We start from the raw sequence: 18,834 nt of genomic DNA on the forward strand, positions 1-18,834 counted from the left end.
TTTAGATTTACTTTCATATTTGAGTAATTCCCCTGAGGACAAAATGATATTACTTGGAGGAATGGTTTAAAAATTTCTGAACCATAGTCATGGCCAAGAGGTCTCCCTCCTGAAATTAGGTAACATGGCAGCTCTGATTTACAGAACTGAGTCTATGTGGGAAATTCACTTTTACTATCAGTAGAGTTGCAAAGTTACTTAGTTTCAGGAGAGATACATTTTGGCTAATCTTGGTTTAAATTTATTTCCCAAATCAGTGTGGTATTTTTAGTCCCTGATTCTACCCACTGAAATCAATGCTATGGGTCCCATAATACACCAGGATGAGGTTGGCAGAAATCCAGGACTGGCCTAAAATCTCTCTCATGGAATTGTGTAACTTGGTACCTCTGGGTTTGAAATACCCCTCACCTTCGCCAAAGATTCCTAAATGCATGGTTTTAAGCTGCATTTCTAAGCTACCTGCTTACAAGACTCCGTCTCCTGGTATTCTGCTCCAAGTTACACCTTCCTTGCTTTAGTGTTTCCTGCTTTCAAGACTATCACCTTTCCATTTATTTGCCATCCTGTGCCCGGTTGGCATCTACTAGAGGTTGTGCCTTCTTTTTCATTGATGTGACAACTTGGAATGTATTACCTCTTGCCCTTCATGCTGAATTATTGCTCCCAAAGTTTGTCCTTGCTGAAGATCCATCTTTTTATTTTGGCATTTTGTGCTTTGCCTTGAGATGGCAGTGTATTGAATCACTGATAGGATCTTCTCTGACAAATTGTATACCTGTTGGGTTCTCCTCATTCTTTTTCATCTTCTGATTTGTTGATTATTTCTACATTGTAAACTAGATTGACCTATTTTGTAAAGGCAATATACTAAATCTTAATAAACTATAAACCATCCAGCTCCTGGTATCCCTATCCAGGGCTATAGTTTTACTTCCCTGCAAAAGGGCTGGGAGCAAAGGAGGATTTCCTCTGCCCTGACACTATACTATTGATATCCCTAGTAAGTTCCAGGGTGATCAGATGCCTCTGTGGTGGGGGATGGGTTGATACACTGTCTAATATCTGTGTTGGGGGGATTGATGGGGCGCTGAGGTATAGGTTTCATTAGGGTTTCAAGTTGTGATTGGAGGGTTGAAATAGTTTACCATAAGCTGATTTTTGTTTGAGACAGCAGTTGCTGTCACCTCTTAATTAAAAAAAAATAACCTTAAGATAAACATTTATAAAAATAAAAAGAAGCAAAAATCATGAAAAATAAATTTAAAAGGCTGCAAAATGAGATAGGAAATTAAAGAAAACAAAAGAGACAGCTGAGGGGAGACATGATAGAGGTATATAAAATATTGAGTGGAGTGGAACAGGTGGATGTGAAGCATCTGTTCTCGCTTTCCAAAAATACTAGGACTGGGGGGCATGCGATGAAACTACAGTTTAGCAAATTTAAAACAAATCAGAGAAATTTTTTCTTCACCCAACGCATAATTAAACTCTGGAATTCGCTGCCAGAGAACGTGGTGAAGGCAGTTAGCTTGGCAGAGTTTAAAAAGGGGTTAGACGGTTTCCTAAAGGACAAGTCCATAAACCACTACTAAATGGACTTGGGAAAAATCCACAATTCCAGGAATAACATGTATAGAATGTTTGTACGTTTGGAAAGCTTGCCAGGTGCCCTTGGCCTGGATTGGCTGCTGTCGTGGACAGGATGCTGGGCTCGATGGACCCTTGTCTTTTCCCAGTGTGGCATTACTTATGTACTTATGTACACCTCTAGTGGTAAGTTACTACAAGGTTTGTTTACAACAATATTCTTAATTAAAAACAAATTTATGATTTATTTGGATTTAGCTCACACTTTTTCAATAGTAGCTCAAGGTGAGTTTCATTCAGATGTAATAGATAACTCACTTTCCCCTGAGGGCTTACAATCTAAATGGCCCTTTTACTGAAGTGCGGTAAAATCTTCTAACTCGAGACTTCCTCGTGCACTAAGGGCCAGATTCTATATATGGCACCTAAAAAATCCATGCCCCCTCTAAAATGTATTAATAAATAAACAAAACACTGTTAGCACAGAGAAAAAGGGAAATTATCGCAACATGCATTAATTCATTTTACAGTAAATTTTTCCTCATATGTTAAGTGTGCATTAGGGCTGACACCCTTTAGTAAAAGGGCCCATACATTTGTACCTCAATTGATGGATGGTTAAATGACTTGCTGAAAATCACAGTTGTGGTTCTTTCCTTTGAAACTAACCTTATTTTGTACAATAACATGCAGTATGCAGTTATAATTAGTTCTAACTAGTTCAGAAAAAATTTGGTCTTTCAGCAACACTGTATTAAAGGACAGAGAAAATACATACTAAGCAATATTTCAGACAGTAAAATACAAATAACATTTTGGGACAGATGGATGGTAGTAAAGTGGCATTCTTAATGGTATTAAATATTGGTCTGCTACAGTACTGCTGACATAGCATTTTCAAAGTTCACTTGGATCTTGTAGCACTCTAAAAAATAGCATATGAGCACAAGACTTTTCCATACTTTTTCAAAATGTAAAAGTTCTTTTAGATAACATTTTTTCTAAACTTGATTTCTATCTTAATCCTGTTGAGATGACATTGTTGCTTCTTTGAGTCAGGAGTGACCCCCACTCACTCCTGCCTATGCTAGTTCCAATCTCAAAATAGCTGCCATGACCAGGGCCGCCGAGAGACTAGGCCAGGCCTGGGGCAAGGCCACCCCACTCCGCCCCCGCCTCTGCCGCCCCCCATTGCTCCCTCTGCCGCTGCCACCCCCTGTCACTCCCACCGCCGCTGCCACCTCTGCAGTCCATGGTCTCACCTGCCTGCCTCCACAGCTCTGGGCCCCCTGCATTCAAGGCGGCAGTCGCAGATTGCCTCTCTTCTGGCCTTCCCTCCCTATGTCCCGCCCTCATCTGATGTAACTTCCGGTTTCCACAAGGGCGGGACACAGGGAGGGAAGGCCCGAAGGGAGGCGATCTGTGGCTGCTGCTTCGAATGCAGGGGGCCCGGAGTCGAGGAGATAGGCAGGTAAGACCAGGGACTGCAGCGCCGGTGGCCTGACCCTGGCGCCGGGCCCCCCTTGTAAGCCCGGGCCCAGGGAATTTTGTCCCCCCCTGCCCCCCCTCTTGGTGGCCCTGGCCATGACCACCTGCAGCAGCTTCATGAGTTGCTGTGGGAAGATGTGGCAGCCATTTTGATTGCAAAACTAGCATGGGCAGGAGCAAGTGAGGGTCACTCCTGCCACACAGAGGACCACCGGAGCTTTTAAGGTAGGTCTGGGGAGGGTCTGTGGGTGGGGGAAGGGGAGGATGTGATTTGGAAGAAGCATCTATTAGCCAGCCAGCATAGGGTTACCATATGGCTCCAGAAAAAGGAGGACGGATTGAGCCAGCCGGGTTTTACTTCCATTGCTTTCAATGGAAGTAATTGAGCCAGCCGGGTTTTACTTCCATTGCTTTCAAAGCAATGGAAGTAAAACCCGGCTGGCTCAATCCATCCTCCTTTTTCTGGAGCCATATGGTAACCCTATGCATATAGAAAGTAAACTCCTTCATCATGTTGGTGCAAATTGGGATAATGCTGACCTTGACTGACTGAGTATACAAATGGGAGGTAATTTATTATTGCTTGTTCTCTACTCCTAGAAAAAGACTCTAATAAAAACTGCACGCAGATATACACATGTAAATTGTACACATACGGCTTTTCCAGGATATATTGAGGGGAGTTGGAGATGCGATGGATGCACTCACATGGCAATCCTATAACAGGAGCCTGGTAGAAGCCTATTCTATAATGAAACATAAATGCCTAGTTTCCATTGTAGAACACTAGTGTAACAGGTGAAATAGCACTAGAGGGGAACCTGTACAAAGTGGCAGTAACCCTAACACGGGCTCAGTGGCGTACCAAGGGGGGGCGGTGGGGGCGGTCCGCCCCGGGTGCACGCCGGTGGGGGGGGGGGGTGCTGCGCGCCTGTCGGCTCTTCGTTTTCATGCTCCCTCTGCCCCGGAACAGGTTACTTTCTGTTCCGGGGCAGAGGAAGCATGAAAATGAAGAGCCGGCAGGCACGCGGCACCCCCCCCCCCCCAGCGGCGTGCACCCGGGGGTTTCACCTGGGGATCGGGTTTTTTTTCGCCGGGGGGGCGTCGTGCTGTTCCGGGGGGGCGCTGTGCATCGGCGATCCGCCCCGGGTGTTAGCCCCCGTAGGAACGCCACTGCACGGGCTTACTGCTTGCTAATCCATAACTACTGCCGGGCTACCACAGAGCCTGGTGATAGTTCCCACCCCCAGCACGTGCCACTTCTAGCACTACAAAAATATTTTTTTAGTGCCGGTGTTTACCCAGTGGTAATCAGGCAGTGCTGCGCACTGCCCGGTTACTGCCGGGTTAGCTCAGGAGCCCTTACCACCACCTCAATGGGAGATGGTAAATAAGTACATAAGTATTGCCACACTAGAACAGACCAAAGGTCCATCAAGCCCGGCATTGTGTTTCCAACAGTGGACAATCCAGGTCACAAATACCTAGCAAGATCCCAAAAAAGTTCAATACATTTTATGCTGCTTATCCCAGAAATAAGCAGTGGATTTTTCCCCAAGTGGAGGAGTGGCCTAGTGGTTAGAGTGGTGGACTTTGGTCTTGGGGAACTGGGTTCAATTCCCACTGCAGGCACAGGCAGCTCCTTGTGACTCTGGGCAAGTCACTTAACCCTCCAATGCCCCAGGTACAAATAAGTATTTAAGCTGCATTGAGCGTGCCAGGGTACAAATAATAATGGTCTATGGACTTTTCCTTTAGGAATCCATCCAGACCTTTTTTAAACCCTTCTAAGCTAACCGCCTTTACCACATTCTCTGGTAACAAATTCCAGAGTTTAATTACACGCTGAGTGAAGAAACCTTTTCTCCAATTTATATTAAATGTACTACTTTGTAGCTTCATTACATGCCCCCTAGTCCTAGTATTTTTTGAAAGAGAAAACAAATGATTCACATCTACCCGTTCCACTGCTCTCATTATTTTATAGACCTCTATCATATCTCCCCTCAGTTGTCTTTTCTCCAAGCTGAAAAACGCTAGCCGCTTCAGCCTTTCCTCATAGTGAAGTAGTCTCATTCCCTTTATCGTTTTCATCGCCCTTCTCTGTACCTTTTCTAATTCCACTGTATTTTTTTTTTTGAGATGCGGTTATCAGAATTGAACACAATATGCTCCTCCCGAAATGGCCATACAGCAAGCGGTTCACTTGCTGCACGGCCATTTCTTTAAAAAGACAGCCTTTTACCTGCTTTGGTAAAAGGGGTCTTCAGTGCACATCAAAGACACGCGCTGAAGCTAGCGCAGGACCCCTATTACCGCAGCTTGGTAAAAGGACCCGTAGAACTGTTATAAGTATTAGTCACCTAAATGTCAGAGATATGTGCGTAATTTACAGTATTCAGTTATATGCATATGTGGAAGTCTTTACACTTGTGTTAGGAAGCTGTGAACTAAGTATTAACGTGTGACTGTAATGCAAGGTTTCTGTGTTGGCCCCAGGACAAGATTGTTTTTTAATATCAGCATCTTTTTTTTTATTTACCGGACTTGATGCTTTGTTAGATCAAGACAATGTTACACTAGTTTTTATTCAGCAAATTCAAAAGTTCTTTCTGCTGATACTTGCTTTGCTTGCACATGCATCCTGCTGTCTCTAGATGAGATGTCAGCAAGGCTTCATTATGGAAAAAACAAACAGCAGTCAAGAAGTAAATAGCAACTTTACCTCATGTAATGAGCCTCGCAGAGACAGATTGTTTTATGTTAGGATATGACTTTTTTCTGACAGCAAGGAAACAAATGTGCTTGTCTGAACACTTTGCCTTACTATTTTCATCTGTTAGCTAACTCTAGATACTCCATTTACTGCACCAGTCACAGACCAAGAAATAACGCCTACATAAACCAGAATATGCTTCATAAATACATACCATTTTTTACTATTCTTTTTCTCACGTTTTCTCCGTTTGTTTTATGTCCCTTTCCTCTTGCTATATACGCCAATCAGTTCAACAAGTTAGAAGACATGATGATCCTTTTGGAAACATGTACCCTGAGCTAGTAGGTCTCGACTGATTTGTGATACCTAGGATTCTTCCTTCACCCTCAAGAGCTGTGATTATCACAGCCTTGGCAATATCTCCATCTCATGTCAGGTCCAAAGTCATAACATTATAATAGTAGGCCCAATATTCAATAGGGCTTAACCAGGCTGGAGAGGCTCCTGCCTGGTTAAACCATGCTGAGCGGGCTAGGAAGGGATACTCAGAGTCACTGAACTGATAAAGCAAAAAGTCTGTCCTAACACTATCTGCTGAGCTACTTGGGCGTCAGCCTGAATATTGGTCTAGGTAACTTTCAGATTTTGGTGCCACCCAGATATTCAGTGTTGATGCCCAGACATGGCCTAGTATTAAATATCCAGGCTGAATTCAACCTGTGGTTGTCAGTACCTTAAAAAAATGTTGACTGCTGTGGGCTATCAGTGGAAATGCACATTTAGGGCTTCTAATTTTAAGTTTTAATCAACAAACACTGATGAAACACCGTAGCGCAAAAACATAATATTGATGCTTATCTTAAAAACAAAACAAAAAAAACATACTTTCCTATTATTCTTTCAGCCCTTCCATTGCCCGGGGAATTTTGTCCTCCCTGCCCCCCACCCTCTCGGCGGCCCTGCATGCATAGCTTAGGAGGAACCAGCTCCACAAATTTGGAAGAAACTATAAAGGGCTTTGCCAACCTAGTGCCCAAGGTCTTTTTGCTATAAGGAGTCCAGGAAATTGGAAGCGGTGTGACTTCATAACAAGGATTCAGCACAGTTTAGGTGTTGCCTTCTTATGTGATCTACCTGGCCACTTGAAAGAGCAGAGCAGTCACTCCAAACCAGCTAGATCTGATAAACTGTAAAAAGGGGGAAGAAAAATACCAAAATGTAATTTGTTTAGTGAATCGCCCAGGGTGGAAATAGTGGGTGGTTGCTTCTGGTGACTTTAGTGCATCGGACCCTCAGTGTACCAAGTGAGATTATGTGTCTATAACTCTGCTGCTGAAAGGGAAAAAGAATACTCAGAATTGTAAGAGAAACCTGCCATTCCAATACATTTCTTGCCCCTAATTATATTTCCACAGTGCAGGTATATCTCTTTTTCTTAGAGGGTCATGAGGAGAATTATATTTTGGCATTCACACCAAATGGAGGGCAATTCTATAAGGAGATGCCTATATTTAGGTGCCTAGAAGGCACCTAATGGGAGCCTATTCTATAAATAAAAGTAGGCACCCACTTTTCTTTATAGAATATAAGTACATAAGTAATGCCACACTGGGAAAAGACCAAGGGTCCATTGAGCCCAGCATCCTGTCCACGACAGCGACCAATCCAGGCCAAGGGCACCTGGCAAGCTTCCCAAACATACAAACATTCTATGCATGTTATTCCTGGAATTGTGGATTTTTCCCAAGTCCATTTAGTAGTGGTTTATGGACTTGTCCTTTAGGAAACCGTCTAACCCCTTTTTAAACTCTGCCAAGCTAACCGCCTTCACCACGTTCTCCGGCAACGAATTCCAGAGTTTAATTATGTGTTGGGTGAAGAAAGATTTTCTCCAATTTGTTTTAAATTTGCTAAACTGTAGTTTCATTGCATGCCCCCTAGTCCTAGTATTTTTGGAAAGCGTGAACAGACGATTCACATCCACCTGCTCCACTCCACTCATTATTTTATATACCTCTATCATGGCTCCCCTCAGCCGTCTCTTCTCCAAGCTGAAAAGCCCTAGCCTCCTTAGTCTTTCTTCATAGGGAAGTCGTCCCATCCCCGCTATCATTTTAGTCGCCCTTCGCTGCACCTTTTCCAATTCTACTATATCTTTCTTGGTGTAATAACTTATGCCAGCCATAGATCTGGTGTAAATGCTACTACTACTACTACTACTACTACTTAACATTTCTAGAGCGCTACTAGGGTTACGCAGCGCTGTACAAATTAACAAATAAGGACAGTCCCTGCTCAGAAGAGCTTACAATCTAAAGGACGAAATGTCAAGTTGGGGTAGTTTAGATTTCCTGAGAAGAGGTGTAGTGATTAGGTGCCGAAGGCAACATTGAAGAGGTGGGCTTTGATCAATGATTTGAAGATGGGTAGGGAGGGGGCCCGGCGTATGGGCTCAGGGAGTTTGTTCCAAGCATGGGGTGAAGCGAGGCAGAAAGGGCGAAGCCTAGAGTTGGCGGTGGTGGAGAAGGGTACTGAAAGGAGGGATTTGTCAAGAGAGCGGAGGTTACGGGTGGGGACATAAGGGGAGATGAGAGTAGAGAGATAAGGAGGGGCTGCAGATCGAGTGCATTTGTAGGTGAGTAGGAGAAGCTTGAACTGTATGCGGTATCTGATCGGAAGCCAGTGAAGTGACTTGAGGAGAGGTGTGATATGAGTATATCGGTTGAGGCGGAAGATAAGACGTGCGGCCGAGTTCTGGATGGACTGAAGGGGGGATAGATGGCTAAGTGGGAGGCCGGTGAGGAGTAGGTTGCAGTAGTCAAGGCGAGAGGTAATGAGAGAGTGGATGAGAGTTCGAGTGGTGTGCTCGGAGAGGAGGGGGCGAATTTTGCTAATGTTATAGAGGAAGAAGCGACAGGTCTTGGCTATCTGCTGGATATGCGCAGAGAAGGAGAGGGAGGAGTCGAAGATGACACCAAGGTTGCGGGCAGATGAGACAGGGACGATGAGGGTGTTATCAATTGAGATAGAGAGTGAAGGGAGAGGAGAAGTGGGTTTGGGTGGGAACACAATAAGTTCCGTCTTGGCCATGTTTAGTTTCAGGTGACGGTTGGACATCCAGGCAGCAATGTCGGATAGGCAGGCCAGTACTTTGGCCTGGGTTTCCGCAGTGATTTCTGATGTGGAGAGATAAAGCTGGGTGTCGTCAGCATAAAGATGATAGTGGAAACCATGAGAAGAGATTAGGGAGCCTAAGGAAGAGGTGTAGATTGAAAAAAGAAGGGGCCCAAGGACAGAACCCTGGGGAACTCCAACAGAGAGCGGGATAGGGGAGGAGGATGAGCCATGAGAGTGCACTCTGAAGGTACGATGGGAGAGATAAGAGGAGAACCAGGACAGAGCCCTGGAACCCAAAGGAGGACAGTGTGTCGAGAAGTAGGTTGTGATTGACAGTGTCAAAAGCGGCGGATAGGTCGAGGAGGATGAGGATTGAATAGTGACCTTTCGATTTGGCGAGGAACAGGTCATTGCAGACTTTAGATAGTGCTGTTTCTGTTGAGTGTAGGGGGCGAAAGCCGGATTGAAGCGGATCGAGGATGGCATGAGAGGAGAGGAAATCAATGCAGCGGCTGTGAATGGCGCGTTCAAGTATCTTGGAGAGGAAGGATAGGAGGGAAATGGGGCGGTAGTTGGAGGGACAGGTAGGGTCAAGTGATGGTTTTTTGAGGAGTGGTGTGACCACGGCATGCTTGAAGGTGTCTGGGACAGTTGCAGTGGAGAGAGAGAGGTTGAGGATATGACAGATGGTGGGGGTGATAGTAGGAGTGACGGTGTTAAGTAAGTTGGTGGGGATGGGGTCTGAGGAACAGGTGGTGGATTTCGAGGAGAAGAGGAGATGGGCGGTTTTCTCTTCGGTGATAGCAGGAAAAGAGGAGAAGGAGGCCTGGGTAGGTTGGTTGAGAGAGTGGGTTATAGGATGAAGAGGAGGAGAAGGTTTAATGGTGAATTCGAGGTTGATCTTCTGGACCTTGTTACGGAAGTAGTCGGCCAGAGATTGCGGAGAGAGTGAGGGGGAAGTGGGAGCGGAGGGCACTTTGAGGAGGGAGTTGAGGATGGCGAAGAGACGACGAGGGTTAGAGCTGAGGGAATTAGTCAATTGGGTGTAATAGTCCTGTTTAGCGAGGAATAGGGAGGATTGGAAGGAGGATAGCATGAATTTGAAGTGAATGAAGTCATTATGGGCACGAGATTTCCTCCATTCAGCCGAACGGGCGCAGGAGCGAAGGTATCGGGTGCAAGGGGTCAGCCAGGGCTGGGGATTGGTACGCCTTGTGGACGGGAGATGGATGGTGCAAGGGTGTCAAGAGCAGAGGAGAGAGTGGCATTGTAAGTGGAGACAGTTTTGTCAACAGATTTGGAGGACAAGATGGAAGGGAGGAGGTCAGAGATACAAGAGGATAAGATGGGGGGGTCAACAGCCTGGAGATTTCTGGACGTAGTAGTTAGTGTGGGGCGAGATTGAGGGGGAGGGTGCTGAAGTGTGAATGTGATTAGGTGATGGTCAGAGAGAGGAAGAGTTGAAACGCAGAAATTGTAGGGAGAGCAAGTGGAAGAGAGGACGAGATCAAGACAGTGGCCAGATTTATGAGTAGGGGTGGTGGGGCTCAGTTGGAGGTTGAAGGAGGAGGTAAGAGTGAGGAACTGAGAAACATATGAGTCGGATGGGTTATCAGTGTGAATATTGAAGTCACCAAGAATGAGGGATGGGGATGAGGGCTCGAGAAAAACGGTGAGCCAGGCATCGAAGTCGGTAAGGAAGGAATGGAGGGATTTATCAGGGGGGGGGGGGGGGCGGTAAATGACTGCAACTCTGAGTGGCAGTGGGTGGAATAGACGGATGGAGTGAACTTCAAAGGATGAGAAGCAGTGAGACTGAGGTAGGGGGAGAGGTTGAAAACTGCAGGAGGGCGAAAGTAGTAGCCCGACGCCGCCACCGTGGCCAGCTGGGCGGGGCGAATGGGAGAAAAGATATCCACCGTGGCATAGGGCTGCGATTGAGGCAGAATTGTCAGGGGTGAGCCAGGTTTCAGTTAGGGCAAGCAGTTGAAGGGAATGGGAGATGAAGAGATCGTGGGTAAAGGGAAGTTTGTTGCAGATTGAGTGGGCGTTCCACAGGGCGCACGAGAAGGGGAGGGAGGAGGGGGGGAGGAGGGGGATAGAGATGAGATTGGAGCTATCACGGGAACATTTGCATAGATGAGGTGAGGGCGAGGACAGGTGTGGGGGACCTGGGTTGGGATTGATGTCTCCCGTGGATACCAGGAGAAGGAGCAAGACAGTGCGGAGAAGGGTGGGAGAGGAAGGTCGACGAAGGCGACGAAGACGGGATGCGCTTAGGAAGAAAGGGGAAGGGTTCATGGCAGGAAGGAGGTGTTGAAGGTTGAGAGCTAGGAAGGAGGAGGAAGACAGTAGGGATGGTGAGGTGGTGGGGGACAGGGGTAGGTAGGGTATTGCAGTAGTGAGGAGGACGGAAGAGGACAGGGATGGGTAGTGAGATCGTGTGGTAGATGGCGGTTGGAGGGGGAAAAGATTGGGGAGGGACAGGGCAAGGACTAGGATGTGGATGGGGGCCATGGGTAGTGACTGAGGTGTTCACAGGGCAGGTCGGTGGGCTGGGAGACAGGCAGGTGGTGAGGGTGATCAGTCGGGGAGGGGAGTGATGAGCTGGTAGGGAGATGGGCTGGGAGGTGGTATTCTGTCAGGTGAGTGGCTAGTAGGCAGGTTGAGTGGCAGGAGCAGGTGGATTGGGTATCAGGCAGGAAGGAGCAGGTGAGTGTGGACAGGTTTCGGGGTGGGTGGTAGTCTATCGGGTGAGTGGCTAGTAGGCAGGTTGAGTGGCAGGAGCAGGTGGATTGGGTAACAGGCGGGCAGGAGCAGGTGAGTGGGGTGGAGAGCACGGCAGTAGTGCTGGAACAAGCTGGAATGGTTTGAAGCAGGAGCAGGCGGACTACACAAGCTGAAGCAGACAGACTGGAACAGGCTAGAACAATCTAGAATAAGCTGATGCAGACGGGCTGGAACAGGCTGAATCAGGCAGTCTGGAGCAGGCTGGATCAGGCAGTCTGGAGCAGGCTAAGTCAGGCAGTCTGGAGCAAGCTGGCTGGAGCAGGAGGTCTGGAGCAAGCAGGGAGGCTGGATCAGGCGGACTGGAACAAGGTGGAGCAGGATGACTGGAGCAAGCAGGGAGAAGCTGGAACAAGCGGGCCGGAACAAGCTGGATCACGCGGGTTGTAACAGGTAGGAGCAGATGGACTGGAGCAAGCAGGGAGAGCAGGATCAGGCGGACTGGAACAAGCTGGAAGAAGCTGGATCAGGCAGACTGGAACAAGTTGGCTGGATCAGGCGAACTGGAGCAAGCAGGGAGAGCTGGATCGGGCGGACTGGGACAAGCTGGATCAGGTGGACTGGGACAAGTTGGATCAGGCAGACTGGAACAGGCAGGAAGAAGCTGGGTCAAGCGGACTGGAGCAAGCAGGAAGAAGCTGGGTCAGGCGGACTGGAGCACGCAGGAAGAAGCTGGATCAGGCGGATTGGAGCAAGCAGGAAGAAGCTGGGTCAGGCGGACTGGAGCAAGCAGGAAGAAGCTGGATCAGGTGGACTGGAGCAAGCAGGGAGAAGCTGGATCATGCAGTCTGGAACAAGCAGGGAGAAGCCGGATCAGGCGGACTGGGGCAAGCAGAGAGCGCAGGACTGGAACAAGCTTGGATGAAGTGGGCTGGAACAAGCAGGAAGAAGCCGGATCAGGCGGACTGGAGCAAGCAGGAAGAAGCTGGAACATGCGGACTGGGGCAGGCAGGAAGAAGCTGGATCAGGCGGGCTGGAACAAGCTGGAAGAGGCTGGATCAGGCGGACTGGAGCAGGCTCACAACTAAGGGTCCTTTTACCCTCTGCGGTAAAAGGGGACCCTTCACTAGCATCAGAGAGTGTTTTGCCACACACTGATGTCCCTTTTGCCGCAGAGGGTAAAAAGCCCAAAACAAGAAATGGCTGTGCGGTAAGTTCACACTTGTCACATGGCCATTTGGGAGGGGGGAAGCAGTAAGGGCTCCCACGCTAACTCAGCAGTAAAAATATGGAAATACATTTCCATAGCACCAGAACTGGCTCATTATCAAGTGGAAATACTGCCGGACTGCTGCGGTAGCCCGGCGGTATTTCCAGATTGGTGTGTGACAAGCCTATTGCTACGTGCAGACCCTTTAGTAAGAGGGCCTCCTAGATTGCTGAAAAACACACACAAATTATGGTATTCACTAATGTATGCACATAAATTATAGCATTCTAGTATTTGTGCACATAATTGTGCGCTTTGTCCATGTCCATGCTCACCTTCAAATTACACACCAGTCCATTTAGGCACCATGTTATAGAATAGTGCATAGTCAGAACATTGGCATTTTTGATCATATGTACACACATAGGCAAGCAAATATAAGTGGGTGAAAATCAGCACCACTTACATGTCTTGATGCAGTGTGGCTACAATGGATTCTATCACCGTGTTGGTGATGGTCTGCAGCACATACATGTGTGATCAGTGTTGTCACCATTTGTAATTGGAAAGTCAACATCTGGCACCTGCCTGAATTAAGATGTGTAAGTGGAGCCGATTTTTTGCAATATACACATGCAAGTGTTAATATGTCCTTTACACATGTTTTCTTGGGGACAGAACTAAATGAATGCCCCTTTCTTGACCTTGATATTCTATCTAAAATGGGGATTATGACCCAACAATTCACAAATTCTAATTTATCTGGATATCTGTGTTTCTAGATAACTTCCTTTTTAACCTGACAAATGTTACATAAGCCTTTGAATATTGACCTCCATGTCTCTTCCTTACTCACTTGTGGTGGTGGATAAGGGAAATGGGACTTTATATACTGCCTTTCTGAGGTTTTTGTAACTACATTCAAAGTGGTTTTACATATATTCAGGTACTTATTTTGTACCAAGGGCAACGGAGAGTTAAGTGACTTGCCCAGAGTCACAAGGAGCTGCAGTGGGAATCAAACTCAGTTCCCCAGGATCAAAGTCCACTGCACTAACCACTAGGCTATTCCTCCATATATCCATACTAAAGAAGTTCTGTTATACCATTCTTAAGCTTACAATCACTCTTTTAAATTCAGAAACCTAGCAAAGTCATCTCGTGCTTTTCAGATGTCTGACTAGTTTTGAAGCTTGGGTTGATGCAGGTAATATCAAGTGTATATTCAGCTTCATTAGAACTTTCATGTTCTGTCAAGGCATTGACAAAGTAATTGATGTAAAGTGACAGCCCATCTCTTTTGCTGTAATTGATCTGGAATGGATAGCATGAATTAGCATCTCTATTCCTAGATGAGATGAAATTGTAGCACTAATACCAGTTGTCAGCAAACATTTTTTTTTCTGTATCATCATTTGGATCACCTTAGAGAGCGTACAAGATGAAAAAGATATTCAAATTAACTTTTACAATAGTGGTTTAACATGTTATGGGAAGACATATTTATCTAAAAATATTTTTAGAAAATTGAAAGCCCCATTTTGCATAGGGCATCTAGGTCAGAAAAGGCAATGGTCTGCCCAGTTGGGAGGTTCACCATTTGCATAGTATTTTACAAAAGGCTCATTGTATGCAGAGCCTTTTGTAAAACATATATGACTTACTGGAGTACACCTGTATTTGTCAGCATATACCGAGAAAAAAGCTATTTTACATGCAAAAACAAAATCCCCAAAACAAAACAAAAAAACATGTGGGGTATTACATGTGCAACTAGAAGTATTTACACACATGTCAAAGTTTGCAAATTACACATTTATGTGCCATATTTGTAAAATTACATGCACTTGAGTCAATTGGGGAACTGAGTTCTAAACCTCAATTTTTGGCTGTTTGATGTGCTTTCTCAGGTCAGAGAGATAAGCACATTTACAACCTCAAACACCTGGTAATAAACACACTTTGGGTGCCCTCTGAGAAATTACAAGCAAAAAAAATGCTCTGTAAGGTACATGTAGCTTCCAGCATGTCATGTTGTATAACTTGTCGGTTTTCTGGTGTTAGTTATAAGGTTTACGATCAACCAAGCAAGCTGCAGCTTTGGACAACTAATTTCCAAATGCATATTGCAATATATTCAATATCTTTTATACTCAAAATGCTAAAACTGCACCATTATCAAATCAGATCTTCTGCTTCCTTGTTAGAGTAGAAGACAGCATTGATCCTGTGGCAGATCCCTACCCACAAGTTTTGTTTTGCGTATGCACTGACGTGCTATCCAGGCTGACCAAAAAGGTTTTTGTGGTGCTTCATTATCTCTTTCATCTCAGCTTACGCAAAACTAACTTTGCTTGTGAAAATGGATTTCCATGATGCCATTCTCTGGTGATTGCAATCCTGGATGTTTATATCGCCTCGATTTTGACATTTTCCCTCCAGGCCCGCCCATCCATCGCGCGCTGTCGCTGCCCTTTTGTCCCGCGGAGGCAGCGTTCAGCGTTTCCTTCCTGCCCTGTCTTCTCCCCAGGCTCCGCTGCATTGGTCCCTGCAAGTGGAATCCTTCTCCTTTTCAGCCATCGCGCTGCGCTGCCATTCACACAGGCAGCTTCGCTCCTCCCTGCTGCGTCCATTCTGGCCATCTATGATGCACTTCCTGTTTAGGGCCGGATGAACGCGGTGGGGGAGAGCGAAGCTGCCTGTGTGAATGGCAGCGCAGTGCGACGGCTGAAAAGGAGAAGGATTCCACTTGCAGGGACCGATGCAGCGGAGCCTGGGGAGATGACAGGGCAGGAAGGAAATGCTGAACACGGGGAAGGGACTTGAGGGAAGGAAGAGAGCTACTGGGACATGGGAGGGAGAGGAGGAAGGGAGAGAGCTACTGGACATGGGAGGGAGAAGAGGAAGGGGCTGGAGGGAAGTGAGAGAGCTTCTGGGACATGGGAGGGAGAGGAAGAAGGGACTGGAGGGAAGGGAGAGAGCTTCTGGGACATGGGAGAGAGAGGAAGAAGGGACTGGTGGGAAGGGAGAGAGCTGCTGGGACATGGGAGGGAGAGGAGGAAGGGAGAGAGCTACTGGACATGGGAGGGAGAGGAGGAAGGGTCTGGAGAGCTGCTTGACAAGGGAGGAAGAGGAAGAAGGGACTAGAGGGAAGGGAGAGAGCTGCTGGACATGGGATGGAGAGGAGGAGGGGACTGGAGGGGAGAGAGCTGCTGGACATGAGAGGATAGGGAGAGAAAGAGGGGAGATGAATGAAAGGATGCAGAGAGAAAGGGGAGAGACTGGAAGGATGTGGACAGAGAGGGGAGACTGAATAGAAAAGGGTAGAGAGATAGAGATGGAGAGACACTGGATATAAAGAGAGGGGAGATAGAGACACTAGATGGAAGGATCAGGAGAGTGTAGATGGGTGGAAGGATGAGGAGAGAAAGAGGGAAGACACTGGATGGAAGGGTAGGGAGAAAAAGGAGACGCTGGATGCAAAAGAAAGAGGGGGGACACTGGAAGGATGGGGATAGAAAGAGGGGAGCTGCTGGATGGAAAAAGGGAGAGGACAGAGTAGGGAAAGACTGGAGAATAAGAGGAAGGGGTATGTGGAGAACAAGGGTGAGGAAAAGATGAAAAGCCATAGGTGATGAATGCACAGGAAACCCTGGCAAGAGAAAGACGAAGGAAAGCAGAATCTAGAGACTGGGAGCAACACAATAAGAAAAAGTAAATGGCCATACAACAAAGGTAAAGAAAATAACTTTATTTTAAATTTAGGATAAAGTAAAATGGTACCTGTGTTAATAAAGTTTCAGAGACCAATACTTCCTTCCTTAGGTCAGGAGAGGATACCATAACAGCATTATACTGACCTGAGGCAGGAGGTTTTGGCCTCTGAAAGCTCATTGAAAAGGGTGTTAGGCTATTAAATTATTTTCTGAAACCTGATGCACTGAAAAGCAGCACTTTACCCCTGTGTAACAAATGCATCTGATTAGTGTGACTAAATTTTGCTGGGGAAGAGGGGTAGAGAGAAAATTTTGTGCCCACCCACTTTAGGTTCAGGCCCATCCAAAATTGGCAGTCTGGCTATGCCACTGTGTTCCACTAATAAAGTCCAGGCAAATCTGTCATCAGTGCTACAATGGGAGGCAAGAAAAGAGTACATTTGGGACCCTGCCCCATATAAAAACTGCCATCAGGGGTGTAAGCAGTGGTGTGCTGGTAAATTTTTAACAACAGGCTCTCTCCATGGTCCACCTCGGCGCCCCCCCATCCACCTCTGCGCCCCCCCGTCCACCACTGCGCCCCCCACCCAGCTCAGCGCTCCCCCCCAAAAAATTGCAGAGCTGGCTATACCCCGGGGGGGGGGGGGGGGGGGGGGGGGGGGCGGCCGGCCAACACATTACTCTCTCCAGGAAAAAAAATTAAATTATCCCAGGTTCCAACCTAATTCATGTTTAATATGGGATAAAATGCCATAAATAAGTAAATAAATATAAACTTTTAACGTTCAGCACCTGATTCTCAAAGTGGACATATTCCAAACACTATAATGAAAATAAATTTTTTTTTCTACCTTTGTTGTCTGGTGACTTTGTTTCTCTGATCATGCTGGTCTAGTATCTGATCCTGCTGCTCTCTATCTGTTCCCTTGACTCCGTTTCCAGGGCTTCCTTTCCATTTATTTCTTTTCTTTCCTCCTTTCTTCTTCATTTCTGGTCCTCTGCAGACTTGACTGTACAGTGGATCCAACTTCTGCCTATTTTCTCCATCCTTGTGCAGTTTCTCTCCTCACTTCCTTTTCCCTCATCTAATCTCCTTCCTCTATCTTCCCTCCATGTCCAGCATTTCTTCTCTCTCCCTTCCCTCCCCTCCCCTCAATCCATGTCCTGAAACTCTCCTCTCTCTCCTGCCCCTCTCTATCCATCCATACCCAGCAATTCTCTTCTCTCCCCTGCCCCCCTCTACCCACCCATGCCCAGCAGGTCTCTCCCCTGCCCCCCTCTACGCACCCATGCCCAGCAAGTCTCTCCCCTGCTGCCCTCTACCCACCCATGCTCAGCAAGTCTCTCCCCTGCCCCCTCTACGCACCCATGCCCAGCAAGCCTCTCCCCTGCCCCCCTCTACCCACCCATGCCCAGCAGGTCTCTCCCCTGCCCCCCTCTACCCACCCATGCCCAGCAAGCCTCTCCCCTGCCCCCCTCTACCCACCCATGCCCAGCAAGTCTCTCCCCTGCCCCCTCTACCCACCCATGCTCAGCAAGTCTCGCCCCTGCCCCCCTCTACGCACCCATGCTCAGCAAGTCTCTCCCCGCCCCCCTCTACCCACCCATGCCCAGCAAGTCTCTCCCCTGCCCCCCTCTACGCACCCATGCCCAGCAAGTCTCTCCCCTGCCCCCCTCTACCCACCCATGCCCAACAAGTCTTTCCCCTGCCCCCCTCTACCCATCCAGTGATTCTCCTCCCTCCCCTGCCGCTCCGAAGCATGTCCAAAGATGTCCTTCGCTCCCACCCTCCCCTTCCGCTCCCCTCCGTCTTTTTTTAATTACCTCCGTCGAAGCGCGCCATTTAAAGCCCTGCTGCGTGCTGGCCATCTCCAGGCTTCCCCTGCTTGATTCGGATGATGTTCGTGCCTTAGTCCCGCCTTCACGAAAAAAGGAAATGATGTCAGAATGAAGGCGGGACTAAGGCACGAACATCATCCGAATCAAGCAGGGGAAGCCTGGAGACGGCCAGCACGCAGCAGGGCTTTAAATGGCGCGCACTTCGATGGAGGTAATTAAAAAAAGACGGAGGGGAGTGGGAGGGGAGGGTGGGAGCGAAGGACATCTTTGGACATGCTTCGGAGCGGCAGGGGAGGTAAGCATGGCCTGTGATGGCGCCCTCCTGCCATGCTTACCTCCCGCAATGGAGCCGGCTCGCCCCCAACAACAACCGGCTCGCAAGAGCTGTCAAAATTTAACAAGCGGCTCTTGCGAGCCGGTGCGAGTCG

This window comes from Microcaecilia unicolor, chromosome 2 (assembly GCF_901765095.1).
Source record: "Microcaecilia unicolor chromosome 2, aMicUni1.1, whole genome shotgun sequence".
NCBI classification, from domain to species: domain Eukaryota; kingdom Metazoa; phylum Chordata; class Amphibia; order Gymnophiona; family Siphonopidae; genus Microcaecilia; species Microcaecilia unicolor.